Below are 19,173 nucleotides of genomic sequence, written 5' to 3'. Positions count from 1 at the left end.
GATTTACTGGTAATGCAGATTTGGAAACTAAAATAGCAGACCTTACCACAGTATCAAAGGCTATTCCAACTCTAATCATATTATCAAAGATTACGTTAACAAACACTCAAAGAAAGTCATCTCTTATCACTATAACAAAACAAATGGCTACGCCAGAACTAACAACTAAAGCGTTTAAAACTGGGTCAAAAATGAAAGCAACTACTAAAACTAGTTCTCAGGTTATAACTTCTACATAGCATCAACGTCCGATTTAATCATTCAAAAACTTCCAACAACTACACAAGTACAAAAAGAAAGGGATACTATATGTTGTCATAGACCCAAAACTTGGGAAACTACGACGGAGGAAGTGAAGTATATTGATGTAGCTTTGGTCCCAGAATCCACTATTTTAGAAAGACCTATCGTTGTAGAAACAATAAAACTATCTAGTACGGACAGCAATATCACAAAACGTTCCATTGCGTCTAAGATTATCCCGAACACTACAGTTACTGGTGGTTCTACTAAAATGATCCTACAACATACAGATACTATTACGAGTGAAATTATTAGAACAATGCATACAAAATTAAATACCACTAATATAAATGAAATTATTCCTACAACGTATACAGAATCTAATATTTCAGGATCTACTAATATGGAAAGCACACATTCATCAACCACTGAGTTTGTTAAAACTAAGTCTGCAGAAGCTACTGTGTGTTGTAATAGACCTGAAACGTGGGAGACAACTACGGAACCCGTTATCGACGTTTCAAAACGATTGATGAACTTTGAATCAGATATAACTAAAATGTCTTCAGAAACTACAACAGTATCAAAATTATCTAGTAAAGAAGGAAAGATGCTAACAAGCAAAACCACGGAGGTCTGTTAAAATAACAAAGAAACATCTAGATGTAGAAGAAACGTCAACTTTGTCTGTTCCTGCAACTACTGTAATTAAAAAAAATGTAATAAAACAACGAAGAGAATTCCTACGATTATATCGTTAATTCCAAAGAAGAAAGGACTTTCTCAAAAGTCTTTATATTTAACTAAAACCTTCTTCAAGAAGGTGGTAGGCGGTATTCCGCAGTTTACAATATTATGTAAAGCGAATAATTGCGAGAGGCCTTTCACATGGGAAACTACTCCAAGGAGAATGAGATTTGGATAAATTTTGAATTTATAATAATAGGTAATATAAATGCGCCCAAATTTTGTGGAATAAACTATTTCATATAATATATTGCAAATTTTTTTCGTTTATTGTTTTTATTATTTAAATAGGTAACCTTGAAGAATCAAAAAGTACGTACAGAAAAATTAGTGAGACAAGATTTTTAATAATATCTTGTTTGACTTCTGAAAAGTAGTATACGTAATAGTAGTACAGGCATACAAACATAACATATAGCTTCACATCATCAATTTCTTAACATTGTTTCAGCCAGATGTTAAACAAGAAAAATACGTTATTAGCTTTCAGCATCCGGGGATTTTAGAGCGTTTTCAAGAATTTTTCGATATTACCCGTTAAGAGAAAAAAGGGGCGTACATCAATTTTGGCCATGGTGCCTGGGTACCTAAGGCCGGCCCTAGACGTATTGAACTTCTCTTGTAAAGGTTCTCCGGTTTTCTTGGACGTCAGGAAGAAACGTCTTATTAACTAGTCTCCAGTACCTTTAGACACTTACATATCGGAGGAGTCATGAATGCGCTATTAGCCTTTAGTGAGGTTTAGTTTAGCAAAAGAACTTTTAGCAGTTGAAATGATTATGTTTGTTGGGCATGCGCCTGTATTTAGAATTATTGAAATAGTCCCAGGAATATATATCTCTCTTGTAAAATATATTGCCGCAAGAACAAGGTCGTCTAAACTTAGGTTTAAAGCATGAATCAGTTAAGGAAGGATTTTCGTGCCTTAGAAAACCTTATGAAAGGCAGTTACAAGCTGTCACTTCATGTTGGTTTCTGCGATACACTGGATCCCTAGTCGAGCCAAGCCATGCTGTTAACAAATATGTCTAGAACAAGGATCTACAACTTTTAGGATAGGATTTAGATCTTTGCAATTATAAATAATTGTCATTACCGTGGTAAAGGTTAATTTTAATGTCTGTATTTTGCAGATTTTGGACTAGATTTATGCGATCCTGGTGAAGATCGATCGACAACGGATATAGTTATAATAAGTACAACAGAGAAGCCAATACAAGGAGATGATTATTTGAGCGTTGAAGAACTAAAATTAAGTGAGAAGGATATCAAAGATATGGAATCAAAAGTCTTAACACCAGATCACCAATTCCATCCTAACTGTGATCGACCTCATTCATGGATTACTACGAAGAAAGGAGAAACAAGAGACTTCTACAGGGTTTTACAAGACAATATGTTGTTAAAAAGATGATAAAATCAAATAATTCCTTTTGCATTCCTACATTTTTCTTTCTAATATGATTCCCTATTTTAAAACATAACAGTTTTGTCTAATTTAGGAATATAGGTGTAGAATATTATATTGTTATGCTACATCAAGCGTTTGTTATGTCTCAGTAATTATTTTAAAATTATTTACATGTCATTTTTCCTAATCGAATTTCTACGGCCCATCTCAAAGGAGATCAGCCAAGTACGTAATAAGAGATATTATAGTGCACAAGTGTGTACGCAATACACAGGTGCACTCTCTGTTTCTTTACTCATATAGTCCGGTGAGAAGGCAATCCGATATGACCGGAGAGAGATCAAGCGTAAGGACCAACGATCTTAGGTGCTTTCCGATGTACAAGAGACTACGAGTTTACATAAAGTTTAATAATCATAATGATATCAACACTAACGCCTAATCAAAAAATTTAAGCAAATTTTCCAAACTACATTTTATTTGGTAGACTTTTCATCAATCTAATAATCTAAAAGATTTCAAGACCAACACAGCTAAATACAGCCTATTAGATAGCTAGTACTGGTGTTTTGTTGGTGGTAGGATATATTTTGTATCCTCCTGGATAGAGACTACTGTACACAAGGAGTTTAAACCCGCCATATTGACCTACATAAGTGCGTCGCGTTCCGAAATCAGCCTGAGTATACAAGGTTCAAATAGGCTGGCATTATTGTGTCGACAGTTGTTTAACTTCTCGACAATTAAAATTCTATATGGGTCCCACTCGGCTTACCATCAGATACAGTGGGGTCATTTAGCCGTATTTGTATAAAAAATATCTCAAGAGCGAGACAGGATTCACATGGTGGCTGTATAATAATAATGCACTCGATGTTACTATAAGTGGTAGTAATACCAAAATAGTTAAATGAATGCTGCAGAGAAATAATAATACTACATCCCTATTAGTAAAATAATCACCGGCAACAAAAAGTAAAACACTAGTTACTGACCCATCTGTTACTACCCCTATTTATAGTTTGATACCTCTACTGGATTTGTATTTTTTAAGTATCTATCCAATTTTAAATTCATTCATTATTGAATATTCCTTGTGCAAATAAAACATTCACAAAAATTATAACAATTTTATTCTAATAAACAGTAAATTATTACGAACACAATTTTATTGGCAGTATGATGTTAGGCACTAAAACGCCTTACAATCACACCTAAGTATAGACATCATAAACAAAATTTGAAAACCCTAATTCTTTTCTTAAAATATTTTTGTCAAGTAATTGGCTAATGTTACAATTCGTAATTTCCCTGTTTATTATTATGCCTTTATAAGGTTAACTTAAAGCTTAGAATAGTATGTACAATATCATTTATTAGCACATTTGGTGCTCTGTACACAGTACAGTAAAAAATCTCATATTTTCATCCGGGGAAGTAGTCTTCACAAAGTTAGCAATCGAAAACTCCTGCAAGTACAATTCATTATCAATTGGGTCTTAATTTTGATAATTAATATGCTTATAATCGTATCGGCAGGCCTTTACGATCGCTAACTGATGATAACTCTACCATCCCTGTGAATAGTCAATAAATTACTTGACTAGCATTGGTTTGCTCGCTTCGCTTAATTTGCTCTGTTTCTTTCTAAAGGCGTTAATAAAGAAATCGTCAGCAAATATCTTTGTTTCACCTTTATAGTATGATTCTATTTCCACCAAAGTTTTATTTTCAGTTTCAGGCAAGAAAAGTAAAGGTAAATCGTGCCGACAAAGGCAAAAGTAGCATAAATAGCAAAAACACCGCTGAGATGAAAAGTAGCTTCTAAATTATAATTAGTTTTAGATGCTAGAAATAAAATAGTATAACAAAAGGCAGCTGCAGTACCCGTGGCGACTCCGCGGCTCCTGGAACAAAATGTGTAAATTAGTGCGTTTCTCAGTATACTTATGAGCTCGAGGGACCTAAATTATTTAAGTTTGGGCAGTAATCTTTCTTATATTTTCTACGCTCATCTAAACAAAATCAAAAATACTTTTTGTATATATAGGCCAGAAAAAACATTTTTTTCTACAATATTGAAAGTTCTAATTGGTATTCTTTGTCGACACTTATTTAAAATAGCGACATCTATATGTCTTACACTATAACTCGATTCTGTGATTATATAATATAAAAGGTAAATTAAATTATAGACATCAAGTCTCAAATTGAATTTCGTATATATATTACGATCAATTCTAGGATAAAGTAGGTATCTTATAAATATAATATTCTATAATAAATGATGGTCCATTAACATAATTGAAAATAGCTTTAAATGTAAAAAAACTAATTTCCTCTTACCTAAAAGGAAACACTTCGGACAGCAGTATCCATGGTATCCCAAGACTAGTGAAGCACACCAGTGCCATAAACAAGAACAGTGGAAGTATTTCTTTCTTTTCAGTAAACGTGATCGATTCGTATGAAAACACGTCGGGTGATATGCTCGTTCTCGCGTAAATGCTAAGACCGAGGCTGCATAAAGCAGTGGCGAATAGAGAACCGAGGATTAACTTCCTCTTTCCTATCGTCTTCACTATTACTGCTGATAAGAGGCTCATGAGTATGAATACTGCTCCAACTAGGACCTGAAACGAGAATAGATTAGAGTTTTTTGTTTTGGCAATTGTACATTATAATAATAATAATAAGCCTTTTATTTCTTGCCAATTACATATTCAACAAATTTAAATTATATTAACTAAAATTTAACATTATGCGAATTTAAAGTTAAAGGTAGATTTGAGTTATTATCGTCTCTAAAAATTTCGCCGCTCTACAACGCAATTAACATTACTGATCATTCAACTCTCTTTTGTTTTTACATGACTACGTAGTGTAATTTTGTTATTGTAGATCAAATTAAAACAATAACAAGCAAAGTGTGGATCAAATATAAATTAACGACAGACTACACTCCTCGCTGGTTACAATTATTGTGCTGGCCTTTTTTGCAAGTTGCAGGATATATAATCAAACCTAAAACCTGCTAGGCGTTGGCTCTATATACCCTGGTACGAAATATATATGAAACCTTCCTTCTAACGAATTTAGCAAAAAGTTCTAGGCTTATATGTCTTTGAAATTAAGTAACCTTAAAAATAAAATGTAAGATTGACGATGTTCGTTACATTCAATTGCGTCGTGAGGTATTCTTAATACACTTTGAGGTTTTATCATCCAATTAGAGACTTAAATACAAAAATAAACATAGTAAACATGTATTAAGAGAGGTAATTAATTTCATTGCAATCATTATAAATAACTTTTTGTTCATAACACATGGTATTGCACAATGTTCGTAAAATAACCTTCTATGTTTTTTTTGGAACTACATATTATGCAAATCAATAAAAGGCGGGCTGACTGGTTTCCTCTCAATTCATTGACCATAGGTTCATATTAGATCTTACTGGCTAAAACGAAAATAAGTTTTACGACGATCTATTGCACAATACTTGAAAACAAGATCTTAAATTGTTTTTTGATATTATATGATAGATGCAAAGTCGGACATGGTTCCTCCATATTCATTAAGGTTTTAATCACGTAATAAGTAGTCTAATGAGATATAATAGGATTTATGCAAAATGGATAATCTCTTTATCTCGCCTCCTTTTAAATTATATTGGTCTCTATTTACTATAACACGTTTTTTAGAGACCAAGGTTTAAAGAATTTGACCTAATGTTAAGTTACTACCGTTTGTGAGCGATTATTTATTTTAGAATCATTTTTAAGCCGCATAGAGTTGTTAAAATATCGCAGATCTTTAACATGGTCTTCTAATAACCCTTTTATTTCTTCAAACTTTGGTAGGTAACACTTCTCTAAATTATTGAGAGTATGTTATTTAAATGCAATAGATACCTACGTTGTTACACGAATAGAAATGACCAACGAAACCTGTTAGAATTGGTACCTTCTAAAAATATTACTTATAATAAAATTATATTAAACATAACAAGACATAATATTAACATTTTTATTTAAGGCGATACCTCAAGGTCCATTTTCATACATTTTGTTTCACCTTTAATCTGGGTAACTAAACAAGTATTGGTAAAGTATTCACGTCTAGTTATTAGTTCTCGCAGTTGAAAAACGTAAAAATAATTAATAATCATGGATATTTCTGCCTTTAAAATTTCGTCATATTAAATTTTAAAGGCCGAAATATCCATGATTATTAATTATTTTACGTTTTTCTTTCAACTGCGAGAACTAATCACTAACTAGACGTGAATTTAAATTCTTTACTTGCCAATACTTGTTTAGTTACCCAGATTAAAGGTGAAACAAAATGTATGAAAATGGACCTTGAGGTATCGCCTTAATATAAAAACTTTATTAAAACTTTATTTATTAAAAACTTTACTATAATATTAAAGTTTTCATTCTTTATTTTATATAAAAACTTTAATAATATCGTGCATATTTGTTATCGATCAAAATTTTTTTTCCTCCTCGACTATTTTAAGAAAAACCAGTTGCACATATAATATTGATTCATATTTGCCACGTGTATATTTTTATGAATTGTACGTTCATAGGTAACAATATTGAGGTTTGTAAAAAAATTTACAAGCGTGGCGTCTTTATATTTGTTTACATCTACATTCAGCACTTGGTCAAGGCCTTTTTCTTCCCGATACCAATAATGTTTACCAAAGCTTTTATTGGACAGGCCGGCATAATTGTATTGACTGTTGAGGATCGATGATAGCTCGTAAACTAATATTCTTTCTGAATTCAGTTACCATCAGTTGCAGAAGCGTCAATTTACCATTTTCGTGTAAAAAACAACTTGAAAAAAAACTGTTAAATACTTACCACAATAGTTTTGGAGTCGTACTTCATTCCTAAAGCTTTACAAATATTGACCATGTTCGGTCTCACTGGTAGCAATCCACTCATCGTGTGGAATAGGAAATATGCCATCACTAAAGTAAAAGGTCGCATCGTTTCCTTAACTAATAGCACATGCTTGAATTTGAACATGATTCTTCTGAACACATTCGCGTTTTTGTGTTCGCAATCTTCTACGGATAATCTGTCTTCTTTGGTGCAAATAACACATTGTTGGATTACGTCATTGTATTGAAGAAGTTGATCAAACTCCTCTTGGACGTCTTCGGGTTTCGCCCAGCCTCGAAGGCGACAGAGGGAATGCAGAGCGTCTTTCTGACGACCCTTAGATAGCAGCCATATTGGAGTCTCTGGTACCTGGAAATATTGATGATCATCTTTAAAAAATATATTTTAACTACAAACTTATAATAAATAACTGCTCCTACAATTTATAATTATTTTCTTTATTAATATTAATATGTTTATTAATATGTTCACCAGCAGCTCCAATGAATATTAAAAAATGATTCTGAATAATATTATCATCAGAAGCAAAAGATAATTTGACATAGGCATACCTTTTCATTTAACTATTACTTTCAAAATTCAAAAACAAAGCCTATTTTTTTCTTTGAAAATTGCAAGTCATTAAAATCCATAACATGGTTACTAAGCAAAAATATACTGAGGTTGCTAGTTAAATTGATTAATTCATAATTGGTTCATAATGATAATAGCATTTTAATCATATTTTCATGGCCAAGATCAAGAAAAAGACTATGACGGTAAGTATGAACTTATGCCTTTAATCATTTTAATCGCCAGAGAATTCTAAGCACGTCTCTGACCTTTGACTCTTGAAAATTGGGAATCGGTAATGGATGGATATATTGAGCTTATAGCATTGCTACGAACAGTATAAAAAACAACAATAATGTAGCTATATCATGTCTGATTTCCAGAAGATAAGTAGCAATACTAAATAGTAATCTGGATAAAACAGTACATTCTAATTCTGTTCTAAGATTGTAATTAGAAATTACGAAGTCTATCGATCATTAAATCATAAAATACATACAAATGTCTTGACTATCGAGAATGGAATGGAACAAAACAATACAAATCTTACAATTGTACCACTACAATTGATCAATTGCTTCAATTAGTATTTAGTCGGATTGTAAGGTACTAGAATTTTATTTGGTTAAAAATAAAGTTCTCAGTTGAAAGTATGTGGATATCTTGAAATCTTGATTCAGAGATTGACGTAAGCAAGTAACAAGTTTTGATGATGGACCGGTTCTAAATCTACAACAGTTTGGTTCTTTTTACTGATTCATCACGGAAATATACATAACAGTCGTTATAGGGCCGTAAAATTAAAATTATTCGATCAAATAAAATAGAACAAAGTTGGTATCGTATAATTGGTATTGAACAAGAATACCGAGGTGATTAGTATTAATTTATTATCTTACCTACAAACATTCTTAATTCATATTTGATAATATATTAACTAAGCACTGTTCGATCTTGTATTCCTTAGATTTGCTGGTGGTAGGATTCATTTTATATCTGCCCGGGTAGCGACCACCGTACACAAGGTGTTAAAACCCGCCATAGTGGCTCACGTAAGTGTGTCGCGTTCCGGGATATACCTGTTAATATCCGGTTCCAACAGACCGGCATAATTGTGTCGACTGTCGAGGGTAATCATCCCTCATCAGTCGTATATATTAGACCGACCCCATCCACTTACAAAAAACTTGAGATTGAGACTATGCTGATTAAACTAAATCAAGGATAAATAATGTAAAATCAAGGACAAACAATAATAAATTTAATGATGATTATGGCTTAATTGATTTGACTGAGCTTTTAGGATATGTTGCCTAATTTCGAGCATCTCTGTAGGATCCTAGGTTAGTCGTTTTAGAACTACTTACAATGTTTCGTCCAACTGGGAATCGAAACCAGGAACTCCTATTTATAGCCCATCCATCTACACTTCCAGTAGGCCATATTAACGCGCGTTGTTGTTATGTGGTATAAATAAATGCAACTACTTAATAAATATTTACAATTTTATCTAAAGTTACGTAACCAGAACGAAACGTGTGGAAGGTAATTGGTTAAAACTTAAAAAAAAAACAAAGTATGTAAATATGTCGGAATGTGTCCAAACGGGTTCCAAGAGAAATCTAATAAGGTCGAATTAGATTAACTAATGTTGTCACTTTAGGCCTCTAATGACTCACGTCTACGGAATATTTTTGACCACTGACGAGACAACTGACAGCAAAGGAAAGAATGGTAGTACATAAATCATACCTTTGCAACGTTACCATGAACTTGCGATTACAAAGCTCTGTTAGGCAGTAAGGAACTCTCCTCATCCTGGGAGTGATACTAAGGGCCGTATATACAGGGTCATTTTGACATTGCGGTACTAAATGAAACCACATACTCGTCTTCACTTTTACTGACATTGTGCCGAAAATCATCCAATAATAACTAATATTTTCACGAAAAATCCTTGTTTTAGTTTTCTGATTTTTTTATCATTTTCTAGTTTAATGCGAATATGGCGTGTGCTGGGGTGTAATTTTGACTGAAAGTATGATATTGACACTGCAACGAATTCTCTTAGAGTATTAGTGGTGGCTTTAGGGCGCGTAAAATTAAAATTACTTTTTATTTTAATTTATATTGTTCGAAACTTACACTTTTTATTTTACATCTACGGCTCAAGTCACTTATTATTAATTCTAAGTAGATAAGTATGGGGTTTCATTTAGTAACGCGATGTCAAAATAATCCAGTATACAAATCAGATGTTGTCAAATGAAACTTAGCATCTTACAGTCTTACTTATAAACTTGTTTTAGTGTTAAGAGCTTAACATCATCGGTTTCCTAATTTAAACCTAATTAACCTTTAACTGTGGACGCGCGGTCTCACAGGCCGCTCGCAGTTTGAAAATTTCGTGTTTACACCTTTCCACTTGCTCCCCGTGTATAAGGCGCTCAGTAGCTTCAGTTTTAGTGGCGTAACGTATGTTAAAATGGGAGACTGTGTCGGCGGCTGCAAATAAGGCCAGTTATTTTTCTTTAAACTTTGACCGCGGTCTGTGAGACCGCACGTCCACGTTTCCGAAACAAATTTTTACGCCTATTTTGTTTTTTTTTTTACGTTATTATCATTTAAAATCTTAACGAATATTAATGAAAGTGCATCTACGTCAATACAAACGCCAACGTCACAGCTGCAACATATTTATGATCTACTTTTAGAGTCAGAACAGTCTGATAACGAGGAAACTATTGAGGATTGCTTTCTATCAGAAGCTTATTTTATTCGAAAATATATAAGTGACTATGAAGATAATACCGATGTCTCTAGCATAGACGATAACATTATAAGGAGTATCAGCCCCAAGCGGGGGTCCGCGAAAATTTATCTAGTTTGCTAGTACAGTACTAAAATATTGGCTTGACGTCACCTATCAATACAGGCAGAAAATATTGATAGGAGTCGTAAAAGGCACGATAACCCAACAAAGCACCCCGCGATGTATGGGCGGTAGTTGTAATGCACTTTCTCTGTGAAACCTAAAAAAAATATAAAGAGCCACCGGAACCAGCAAAATTTTGAAAGGGGTCTATGAGAAATATAAATTTGGGAACCTCTGCTCTAGACGAACCCCCTAGTCAGGATACTGACTCGTCAAAGCGCACAACATGTCGCCTTTGTCCCCCAAAACTAAAGAGAAAGTCCAATTTTATTTGTATAAGTTATAAACAGGTCATAAGGTTACAGTGTTCCAAACTCTTGCATAAAAACTGCCAATAAATACATATTGGACCATTATCAAAATTTTTATATTTGAATTTGAGAAGACGTTTTTTTGATTTTATGTTACAATATGCCTTAGATTTATAGATAAAAATGTTATTTTTTTAAAAAACTTTAATTTATTTAAGTTTTCCGCCCTAAAACCGATCTCAAGTAAATTTATGCCAAATAGTGCCTTTAACTGTTAATATGATTTAATTAGGTGAGAAATAAATAAAGATTGATTAAAAGCTTCTAAATTATTTCATTTTAATATACATAGAACATAATAAATATAATAGCTTAAAAATAAAACTAATATTTACGTTGTATTTTAACTCAAAACATAGCGGTCCGTGAGACCGCGCGTCCATGGTAGTGTAACAAAAAAATTACGTCCATAGTTAAGGGTTAAGAGGCAAGATGGCGGGTTCTGACTTACAACTAATCGAGTAAATTTGTGTTTTAACTAAGCATAGCTTTGCGATATTTTTATAAATAAGGCTATTAAAGTCATCGTTATTTAATAAACATAACAGTATCTCAAAAGATATCTTAAGCGAGAACATATGACAAATTTTGACAACTGAATTTTGTTTTTTAACAAACGACGATTGAGATGATAACAAACTCGTAAATGACAACTCAAGCTGTGTTTATTTAATAATTTAAACCAATAAATGTCAACCTAAGGTCTTGATCAAGTAGAGATTGATTTATTAACATGGCTCTATGTCTCATGATACTCAACAGCCGAACTGGTTATGTCCTTCTAACTGAAACATAACAGTTCTTACAAGCTACCTGATGGAACAAATCGAGGATCAGGTAATGCATACTGAGACGGATTTATCACAATTTTCCCACCACCGATTTAGTCCACATTTTGAACGAAATGAAATTAAATTTCAATTTATTCAAAATGTTGATTAAATGGAGCGATGGATGAGCGAGGATATGGCGGAAGCTGACGAAATGAAATGAAATGAAATTTCGTTTCATAAACCTCCCTAAAGATTTTCAGACAGACCTTTAAAACGCGGACAGCATCCAAATATCCAGGATGTTCCTACGACCTTTATCAGCTGTTGTAATCTGTGATAAAATTCGGACGTAAATGATAAATATTAACTGTAACACAATTCTATATCCACCAAGTAAGTAGTCATAAGTTTTTTGAATTGTCCAATGCCCCCAAGATGGAAACAGACGTATTCACTTCAAAAAAACTTATTATTATAGCATAGATACAACAACTATTTGTTGTCAAGGTAAAGGTGTAACACTACACGATTTTGGTTAACTAAAAAACTGACCGAGGCTACGTGTTCATTATGAGTTATTATAAAAAACCTTTAACTGTAGAATATATATGTTTTCATAGCATTAGTTTCGAAGACTTTTCTGAAATGTGACTTCAAAGCAAATTTGTAAACCACAAACACCATAAGGTAAATAGATTTTGTAAGAAATAAAAATTTCGCGGAAATAAACACTTCCTAATAAGTCTTTTATGAACAGTAAGCTACTCAATTCGTTTGTAACTTTATTAATACTGTAGACTGTAGTTAAGTAGACGAAGACACGTGCAACAGCTACTGTTAAATGCAATCTACATTCTAAAAATATCGATTATAATTTATTTATCAAGATCTTTTTGTTGAACTTGGATGTAGATAAACGATGTTAAAATAATGTGATTGTGCAGTTTTATTTCTTAAGCATCTTATATTCTGGCATTTAAGTAAACTAAATTATCTGACCTACATAGATTGTTTTGGTAAGAAATTGCCGTCTCATATACCAGCTTTAGGTACAAGGGATTCACGAATACCGTTTATTCTAGAAATTATGGTATTCTAAGCCCCATTGAGTGTTGCAAAATAATAATCTATCTATCTATACTTATAATAAATCTGTAGAGAGGTCAATTCTGTACATGAAATATATTTCCAAAATAACTATCAGGGGGTGATTAGGGATCGATACTGATGCCAAAAATGCAATTAGTAAAATTTTTGTCTGTCTGTCTGTCTGTCTGTATAACCGTTATAGAAACAAAAACTACTCGACGGATTTTAACGAAACTTGGTACAATTGTTTGTCATACTCCTGTGCTGGTTATAGTATACTTTTCATCACGCTACAATTAATAGGAGCAGAGCAGTGAAGGGAAATGTTGGGAAAACGGGAGAAGTTACTCCATTTTTAAGCTTCCGTCGCGTGTGCAACCTTAATGGTTAAAGCTACACAGAAATCATGTATGACGGAAATGTTCTCCTTAAAATTATGTCAAAAATATCCCACGATAGCATATGTCTATCTTTTATGGTTGACTCACAATATCACGTGTAACTCCCGATAGCTTAGCAGTTCGAAGCTTTCTCATTATATTTGTCTGCTCTTACGTTTATAACACTCTCAGTCATCCCTAATTAGAAAAGTTAACATAAATAAATATTCCATAAAAGAATCATAGAAATCGGTATAGAAACACCAAAGTTATACATGATATGCTAATAATAAGCCATCACGCGTGAATACTAAATCCCATCATCAGACCCTGACCGGACAATCGGACCACCTGCATACCACCATACATTAAAAAAACATCCCGACAAATTGAGCACCTCCTCCATTTTTGAAGTCCGAAATCCACGCGGGCGAAGCTGTTTGTAATATAATTAAACCATCACTGATTGAAATACAGAGAGTTCGTTAATTTTAACGAACTGAAAATATATTTTTTATTTTGAACGTCAATTAATGTTTAAGCATTGCAACTTCCGACGAATATAGTTATGTAAACTAAATCTGGCTGGTAATTATAGCCGGATCTAAAAAAAGTAGCCCGACATTAATTATGTAAATAAGATATGGTGGAAATTAAATTTAATCGAACAACGACATAATATTTGGTATACGACTTTTAGTTTTTTCTTTTTTTTTATGGAACCATGTTTATTCCTCAGGTGTGACGGTCAAGTGCGGAAAAAACTAAATTAATAAGTACATATAATTAAATAGAGGCAATAGCCTAGTTGGGTGTGGAACGGACTGCTGAGACGAATGTTCGCAGGTTCAAATACCTAGGGCACACCTCTGACTTTTCTAAAATTATGTGTGTATTCTTTGCGAATTATTGCTTGCTTTAACGATGAAGGAAAACATCGTGGGGAAACCTGCATACCTGAGAAGTTCTCTATAGGAATTTTGAGGGTGCGTGAAGACTACCAATCCGCACTAGACCAGCGTGGTGGACTAATCCTTCTCAGTAATAGAGGAGGCCCGTGCCCAGTAATGGGACAGTATATAATACAGGGCTGATATTATTATTATGATTAAACAGACAAAACGGGTAGTTTCATACATTAAAAGAAAAGAAACAAAAAAGAAAAGCTGTGACTAAAGAAGAGTCATAGAACCAGATATTAAAGTATATAGGTATAGACCGGACATTAAGGCCATATTGGTGCTCCAAAAGTGATTACGATTGGTAATAATTCGCTGTCTTATTTGAAATGTCCGTATGAAAAGATGTCACAGCGTCCTTAGATATTAATACAAAAATAATATTATTATAGAAAATATGCTAATACTCTCATTAAAAGCGTATTCATCATGATATGGAAAAAATATGAAGTATATTACATTGATGTTTTGCTATTTCGCGGTAGATCGAGTAACCATCACATAAGCGTAAAATTTTTGTATGACAATTTATTCCAATGTCCGCTTTATATAATCTTACAAGTATTTGAATAGAACACAAATTAGCGTTTTTTTCTTTTTTTTTTGTATGTTAGCGCAGACTCGGAAACTGCCAAACGAATTTTCATACGGTTTTCATAGGTGGACAGAAAATACTATCTACTGGTGGTCTGTCATATGTGAGAGTCTGCCTGGGTTGGTACTACCGCAATGTCTATTTCTGCCGCCAAGCTGCAGTGTATGATCACTATTGTGTTCCGGTTAGAAGAACATTGGATTTCATTTTGACTGTTTAACTAGCGGACATAATAAGACTTAACATCTCATGTCTCAGGATGGCGAGCGCAGTGGAATACCAAACAATACTTTGTAATTCAAGGTGTTGGATGGTGTTTCTACTATTTATGAGTGATCGTATCGCTCACCATCAGACGAACGGTAAGCTGGCCTCGTCATTCGAAGCGATAAAAATTAAATACTTGAGAGCAGAATATAAATTTTATATCATTTAAAATCGGATAAATTATTGAGAAAAGTCATCCACGCATACGGATCCACAGGCACAGGTAGTAATTAATAAATAATATTTGCAACATGTTTAGAAAAATGTGTTTTACTGACACCAAATTGAAATGGAATAAGAGTAGAATATAAATATAAGTAACAAGAAGTTTTTTTTTCAATAATGCTACAAAAAACAAATCAAATATTTTTTCTTTCTTTTTTTCGTTGTGTCGCTGGCTGGCTCACTGATCCAAAATTTTATGTTAATTTTTACTTACGAGTATATCGGAATTATTTGACAATTTCATGTAGGTAAAAATTAGAAAAGAAATCATGGAGCTTCTTTTATGTATCTTCCAGGATATTGAACAATTTTACTGAAGGTAATTAAAAACAGATATTTTGTATATATATTATAAAAAAACAGATATTTTGGCATGCAAGTGGAGTGAATTGACAAAGATTTTGTTATTATATCTATGTTATATCTAATAATTAGAATTTATTAATTTTATGTTTTATTTTGTTCTAAGTTTTAAATAATGTTTATGATTGTTTTTTGTTTAATTGTTTATTATTTTTAAATTAATACTAGTTACCCCCTACATGACAGCATTGGAATACTTCTCTAATGACTGGGTGGAGAAAAAATAAAAAATGTGCCAAAAACTATTACATAGGACCTTGTAATAGTAAACCAACTGTTGGAGATTGTAACCTTCGTCGTGACTTATTATTTTTTATATGTTCTATTTTTAGAACTAATTGTATTTTGTTTGCCATAGTTACTTCTCTTTAGTCTGAAATAAACACTCGTGTCAATAACATCTTTTTATTAACTTTATTTAATTACTAAGAACATATACCATATTTACAACACGTTATCAGCACGAACGCTTAGTTCTTTTTTTTTTTCATGTTATTTAGTAAAATAAAGTTGAATATATTTTTTGTGTGACTAGGAAATAGTAATAGTCTGAAAATGTCACATGAATCTGGAGATGTTTCGAGTATGAAAAATTCCCTGCGTCGATCACATCTTTTCCATTTCCTTGTTTGAGGATAAAAGATGGATATCCGACTTGGAAGTTCAAGATGCGAAATTACCTTATCCATGAGGATTTATGGGAAACAATTAGTGGATACCGAGATGGCGACACAACCCCTGCCTCTACAAAGGTACGCAAAGACGCAAAGGCATTAGCAAAGATATGCTTATCAGTAGAAGGTGCAGCGATAACCCATATAAGATGTGCGAAAACTGCATCTGAGGCATGGACTTGTTTGCAAAAAGCCTTTGAAGATAAGGGTATAGGACGAAGATTATTTTTGGAGCGTAGACTGTACAGGTTGAGTCTATCAGAGTTCAAAAATATTGAACTATATATTAACGCAGTTATGTCAACCGCACAGGATCTTGCGGATATTGATGTAGTCATAGAGGACAAGTCTATTGCTGCAATACTTTTGGGAGGTCTAACTCCAAGGTATGAACCTCTCATTATGGCTTTAGAAAATTGCAATGTAGACGTGACTACAGAGTTGGTGAAAACAAAACTGCTTAATGAAATGTCCAAAGATGTGGCTACATCATTAGACTCTGTCTTTCATGCGAAGAAGAAGCCTAAGTCAATGAAGAAGAATATAGTTTGTTATGAGTGCAAGACACCTGGACATAAGAGACCAGACTGTCCACAGAGAAACAAGAAGGAGAAAGGCAATGCGGTAAATACCAATGATACGATATTTACAAGTCTTAATACTTCTGGAAACCCAAGAAAGGACATAATTTATGTAGATTCAGGTTGTACTAGACACATGACTTCTAGACGGGACTGGTTTCAGAATATCTGGATACAGAATCAAGGTACTGTTACTGTCGCAAATGGAGAACAGATTAAGTGCTGCGGAATTCGGAAATATTTCAATAAACACGCCCGAGAACGTGGTCAACAATATTAGTGATGTTGCTTATATACCAGATTTGAAAGCTAGTTTGTTATCTGTATATAAAACTGTTGAAAAGGGTTTTATTTGTGTTTTTGATAAAATGGATGTAACTTTTATAAATCTGATACTTTTAATTTTACAGGTGAATCTGTTGCTCATGCCTCGCCCTGTGGTGGACTGTACGTTTTAGATGGTACTGTAAATGTTTCCGAGAATGTGGCGGATATTTTTTGACACAAGATGTGCACTCTGGCTGTCAGGATAGTTATCAAATTTGGCATAAGAGGTTAGGACATTTGTGTCGTATAGGCATGAACCAACTGCAAAATCACAAGGTAGGTATAAAGTATACAGGAGTAGATAAAACTAGTTGTATCGCTTGCGTGGAAGGTAAACAAGCAAGAAAACCTTTCAAAAGGTTAGCGTTTAATAGGGCTACTTCCCCTTGGAACTTGATCCATATGGATTTGATGGGACCGGTGTCTACAACTTCTTTTCAAGGAAATAGATATATGTTGACCAATAGTAGACGATTATACGCGAAAAGTATTTGCTTTTATTTTATTTCTTCTAAAACAGAAGTCAAAGATATATTTTGTGTGTTTCAATGTTTTGTTGAAAATCAGTTAGATAAAACAATTAAAGCAATTAGGACTGATGGAGGTAAGGAGTTCGTGAATAAAGAGTTTGTTGATTATCTTGCTTCAAAAGGTATAGAACATCAAACAACGACGCCTTATAGTCCTCAGCAAGTTGGAGTAGCGGAACGCACCCATCGTTCGGTTACAGAAAAGGCAAGAACGTTGCTAGCTGAAAGTTCACTACCGAAAGCATTCTGGGAAGATGCATTCCAAGTTGCCATTTACCTTAAGAATAGGTCTCCTCATCGAGCCTTAGGTGGACAAATTCCTTATGACAAATGGTATGGACGAAAAGGTGATCTTAGCCATCTAAAAGTATTTGGTTGTAGAGCTCTAGTCCATATACCTTCGTGTCACAGGAAGAAATTAGATGTCAAGGCACAGGAAGCAATTTTCGTCGGTTATTCTGAAAATCCAGGCACTTATATTTTTAGGGATCCTGCTAACCCACGAAAAGTTATTATATCCAGAGATGCAACCTTTTTTATTGAGTCTGAGTTTGATCATGACTGTCAATTCTATGACTGTGATGAGAGTATCAGCCCGGCGGCTGAAGCAACTTTACCAGTAAATCTAGAAAGTGCAAAAGAGTCAGTGACTCTGGAAGAGCGAGAGTCTCTCAGTGACTTAAGGCTGCCTAGTGTGGAAGAAGTGACAGCGAATTTGGAACAGGAATCGCACCCTGAGCGCAGATACCCTTCCAGAGATAGAAAAGCAACAAATTTTTATAAAGCTTACAATACGTCAATGGTAGATTCTAATGAACCTACGACATATTACGAAGCTACTCATGCCGATGATGCTCATAAGTGGCAACATGCTATGGTTGATGAGTATAGTTCCTTAAGGAAACTCCATACATGGAATTTAGTAGATAGACCTAACAAAAGGTTATACCATGTAAATGGATTTACAAAATTAAAAGGGATGCTTATGGTAATATTATCAAGTATAAAGCGAGACTCGTCGTCAAAGGTTTTCATCAAGTTGAAAGTGTAGACTACAAGGAGACGTTCGCACCAGTGATTCGTCATTCTTCCCTCCGCACGTTGTTTGCGATAGCTGCAGATATGAAGTTGAGAATGAAGCACTTAGATGTCGATACAGCTTTCCTTAACGGAGATTTAGAAGAAGAAGTTTTCATGGAGCAACCTCTTGGTTTTATTGAAAAGGGTAAAGAAAACAAAGTTTGTTTATTGAAGAAATCTCTTTACGGTCTTAAACAGGCACCGCGAG

The 19,173-nt window shown here is 33.6% G+C and overlaps 2 pseudogenes; both read right to left on the bottom strand.

Annotated features, from left to right (window-relative positions):
• LOC119193788 overlaps positions 1–1,564 on the bottom strand; it is a 3,997-nt pseudogene extending 2,433 nt beyond the window's left edge.
• Positions 1,565–3,516: 1,952 nt separating this feature from the next.
• Positions 3,517–7,699, bottom strand: LOC115451607 (annotated as a pseudogene).
• Between the last annotated feature and the right edge of the window lie 11,474 nt (positions 7,700–19,173).

This window comes from Manduca sexta, chromosome 6 (assembly GCF_014839805.1).
Source record: "Manduca sexta isolate Smith_Timp_Sample1 chromosome 6, JHU_Msex_v1.0, whole genome shotgun sequence".
NCBI lineage: Eukaryota > Metazoa > Arthropoda > Insecta > Lepidoptera > Sphingidae > Manduca > Manduca sexta.
The sequence above is the reverse complement of the archived record's forward strand: the minus strand, read 5'-3'. Positions and strand labels throughout refer to the sequence as shown.